Source organism: Alligator sinensis, unplaced genomic scaffold (genome assembly GCF_000455745.1).
Source record: "Alligator sinensis unplaced genomic scaffold, ASM45574v1 scaffold984_1, whole genome shotgun sequence".
Lineage (NCBI taxonomy): Eukaryota > Metazoa > Chordata > Crocodylia > Alligatoridae > Alligator > Alligator sinensis.
The window spans coordinates 1,885,110-1,889,670 of record NW_005842204.1 but is presented as its reverse complement, the minus strand read 5'-3'; the positions used below and the strand labels follow the sequence as shown (position 1 = coordinate 1,889,670).

Here is a 4,561-nt window from a genome sequence, read left to right as displayed (position 1 = left end):
GCACAGCTGAACTAATTCACGGTGCTGCGCTAAACTAGAAACAATGAGTTTCGACATGAAATGGCTGGTTTCATTGAGAGTTTGTTTTGAGGCTCCTTGTGATCATTTAAACTTGTAACTGAAAGTGGAAATCATGGGGTAGGGGCCCAGGTGGATCAAAACAAAAGAAAGGAGCCGCACAAATCCTTGTATGCTACAACCACAGAGATAGGAACAGCCATAGACTTCAACAACCCCCCAAGGGACTAGCAAATACCTTTTACCTCATAAAGATGGTCTTGGTATTTAATTAAAGGTCAAAGAATATTGTATCTCCAAGGTCTAAAGTACTTTGAAGTAGTTCTTTAAGACTGTGCTACCTAACAAAGGCTTACCGTACAGAAAAAAACCAAGAGCCTAACCATTTCAAGAGGGAGGCAAACTGTAGGACAAACAAAGAAGCCATTTCCACATTAAGTGAGACAGCGAGCCCTGCATCCTTAATTCTGGGCCTCTACCCTCAGTCAAAATATGTCTTGTCCTTTACACACGTCATGGAACGAACCCCAATGTTAGGACCCTTCAGGCCTGGGTTTGGACCTTTGTGCTTTGCTTAAGCTGCAGGCTTAGCTTGAGTTATGGTCAAGACTTGCACCTGGTGAAAAGGAGTAGCTGGAAAAATATTGTTTCTGACTTAAAATGAATCAGGAAGTAGGCTAACTCAATTGAATGAATATAGCCTGGGCAAAAGAGAAAGAGTCAGAGCAAAACCTACCCCCACCGAAGAATGAAGAGAGGACCTCAGAATAGAAAAATCCAGTTAAGGATGACCATGCTTGGCAAACAGAAGCAAGATTATTAATATGCATTGGGAGGAAGACTTAAGTTAATTTTGTGTGTTAAGAAATACAAGATATATGGTATATAGAGGTGAGGGAGTGTGTACCCCTTGGAAACTACTCCTGAAAGATCCAGTCACCAGTCCAAGATTCAGACCTCAGATGAAGGAGTCGGGAACCCAGACAAGACTTCACGGCCCGATCAACCAGTGACATTGCGTTTGTTATATCTTGGGGTGGTGAGTGTGTTGTCTTGCTTTTGAATAACCACAGTAATAGAATTGTAACTGCTAAGGGCTTAATATATTTGTCACTGGTTAAGAAGTAATTGTGTGCTAGTCTTAGAATGAATAACTGGTGTAAAGCCCAAATAAGGTTACTGGATGTAACACCTGCAAAGCCATTCAGGAGCCATACATGCATACACAACACCACAACTGAGTGACAACGAAACTCGATTAAAGGAGGGTGGTGGCTACGTTGTGTGCGGCTCTAGAGATGCACCAGAATACAAAATCAGAATATGGCAGAACATCTCCAGGATGGTGCCAACCTTACCTCTTCCTGGGCCTGCCAATAAGTGACACACCCTTCATAGCAATTAAAGAGTTTTTGTGTATATAATTATCATTATCACCCTACAAACTGTTGTTACAATGCCCCAAAATTGATGTTCCAATGGTCCATCATCCAGAAGCACTTTATAGTAGTGGGCTTGTGAAGGTTGGCCTGTAAGGCTAGAGTCAACTATATTATCACAACGGATCTTACAGACTTAAGAGGTAGTGTTGTTCTTAGGTGTACAAAATATTGTAGTCTATTTGCTAAATGAAATGAATCTGGAGCTTTGATTTGTGACTTCTTGGCTACCTGCAACCTCGTTCATAATTTGATTCAGAGCAAAACAGGTGAACCGGTTTGTTCATTCAGTGGTGGATCACAAAGCATGCAGAAGAAGTAGGCCTGAGTGACTGGGCTTTTTAAAAGGGCCACCTTTCTGCACGCTACCTCTCTAACACACAGTGATTGCTCATGTTTTACCTCTCACATGCTATTTGCTTTTGGTTACCCCACACATTGGAGGACTTGTGATTGTTTCTCACCGCTGCTCGCCTAAGAGGTTGCATGCTTAGCTGGACAAAGATGATGTATTCTGCACATATCCCTTTTGAAAAATTTGGAAGCATTTTCAGTGTTGATTTCCCTTAAGAGTTATTACACCCCACACAGATTGGCAGTGCCGTGCCACAATGCCAGGATTTATGAGGTGACCTTGGAGACACAGGCACTCCCAAATTGAAAACACTTGGAGCTAAACTTGAAATATATTTATTTTGGATTGCTGAGCAGTCTCCACTATTGTATAAATCAGAATGGGATTACACAAATAATAAATAACATTTATATAACATCTCCTGAAATACTGGGATTCATTCTTGTACTGCTCAAGTGCATCTCTCTCCGCTCTACCACATTCTGCTCTCATCATTGTGGTTACTGTTCAATCTTCAAGTGATTTAGCCCTAGGAGGATTGGGCTTCTCTCAAATCCACTACAGGTGCCTGAATCATTTTGATTCTGATCTTGAGCCTTTTTCTTTAGATTATTCTCAGAGGTGCTGAGCAAATTCCCACTCTAAGAAAGAGTGGGGGTGAGGGGTGCTGGTCCTATCACAAAAAAAAAATCTGCTTCTCTCTTAGGTATTGTGCCAGCATCTCCCCTTGAATGTTGCCTTTAGTGATATCCCAAGCTGTACAGCCAGGGGAGGCTGAACCCTTGCAAGTCCCATGGGGAAGCTGCTCTGACGTTTTGGCAGAAACCTGATCATGTTGTTAGGATCCAGCTGTTTGGGAAAAGGCATTGATTTGTTTTTAAAGCCAGGCACTGCTTTAATAAGGAGGTGCTGATAGATGGCAATGAAACTTCAGAATGGAAGCATGGGGAGTACAAACCTGTGAACAGCAATAAATGCGAATCCAACCTGCACTAATGTTAATTGTCATTCAGTTTATATCAATGTGGAGTTTATTAAACCATAAAGCGAGGCAGCAAGCACAGGGAGCTGCTCTGGAGATAATTAAACATAATAAGGGTTTCACTTAATCCCTCAAAACCCAGGGGATGCACAGTTAAGGTTGAATACCCTGTTTGCACTAAAGACACCACTTCCACAACCATTAGGAACCTGTGTTGTTTGGAGATTCCAATTCAAATGTAAAGGCAGGTCCCACCTGCAGCTTTAAATCCAAATTTCCTTCCTCTTTTGTTTATTTAAGTTACTTTGTTCATTAATCCTGAGCTTTGAATCTCCAAGTAGTTGCCGGCTTGCTTGTTTTGCACTGCGGGGCACCTAGAAGATCTCATCATGTTTGGTAGCCCCATAGTGCTACATGATGTGCCTGCACACCAGGAAAGATGGTCCTTGTTTGAAAGAGAGGAATCAACATGGAAAAGGCTGAGAGAGAAGTAATAGTAAGGGATGCCCTGCTCTGCAGAACACTCCAAATGCCGGTTGGAAAAGGTAATGCAGTTTTGTTTGGGGCATATTTAATAAAGAGGGGGCAAACCATGGCTCATAAACCATATGCAGCTCCTAGGCAGTTTAAGTGTGACTTCTGAAGAAAGAGACATCCTTAAAAAACATAATTTTTCTCTCTGTTTTCTATTTTTTTAAAAACCTTTTTCATTTTTTACTGCTTATTTATTCTAAGGAGTCATTTAACACCAGAACACAGTTTGGCCTGGGGCACTGTGCATGGGAGACAGACTCCAGGGTGTACCCATCTCCAAACTTTGTGCCTGATGGTTCCTGGTTGTGTCGAGACTTGGGTTTGTGGCAAGAAGGATTTAGCCTTCTAGAGGTCTGGCCACCTCTGCTTTACTGTGCGATGGGGACGTTATGAAGGGTGGATGCAAGCGTTTAGGAAAGACCAGAGGAGGCTGAAGGTGCATGGAAACAAGGGAGAAGACTGGGAGCTTGGGTTTGGAGATGAAGGCTCTGATTAAAATGGAAGACAAGGCCCAGACTTGTAGCTTGGGATATTAGGGGCATATAAAGTACCAGGGGTACACGGCAACAGGGAACACGTTAGTGTTTATTGTCTTGTGCGAGAGGGTTTGCTTGGACCCTAGGAATGCCTGCTTTTTTTTTTGGTGCTGAGCACAGGTGGCTGGAGGAAGGGAGCCGAGCGAGGTCTAGTGGAAAAGCACAACTGCCCTCCACTCCCATTCCCCAGCCAGCAACTCATCCTCGTGACTAGCTTTTTGGACCCTGCCTAGTGCACGAGAATTGAACCCAGGTCTAAAGAGCAGCTTAAAAACCACCCGAGGCTCTACAGGGAAGAAAGGCGAATAAATGCCAAGTCCTGCACGAGGAACCCTCCCTGCTAGTCAGGGGGGCGTCCAGGCGGGCACGTGGGGCCTGGGCCCAACTCCCCAAGCCGGTGCAAGGGGCCCGGGACCCCACGTTCCCAAGCAGGCGCCACTAGCCCAGGCCCCCTGTTCCCACATGAGCACCATGAGCCTGGAGTCCCATGCTCCCAAGTGGGTGTGAGGGGTCCGGGGCCCCCTATTCCGCGGTGGGAACATGGCACTCAAGTGGCCCCAGGTGGGCACCACACGCCTGGCCCCCCCTGTTCCCAGGTGGGTGTCACGAGCCCGGCCCTGCGCTCGCAGGTGGGTGTCACGAGGAGCCCCGTTTGCAGGCAGGGGCGGGGAGCCCACGCACGACGCGGGGCGGGGGC

General features: G+C 45.5%; 1 protein-coding gene across 1 annotated transcript in view; it reads left to right on the top strand.

Moving 5' to 3' along the window:
* The first annotated feature begins 3,133 nt into the window (after positions 1-3,133).
* Positions 3,134-4,561, top strand: part of CNTN4 (contactin 4) — a 575,590-nt gene continuing 574,162 nt past the window's right edge. The window contains 1 exon segment of the mRNA XM_006026697.3: positions 3,134-3,339. The gene's annotated coding sequence lies outside the window, so the exon portion shown is untranslated.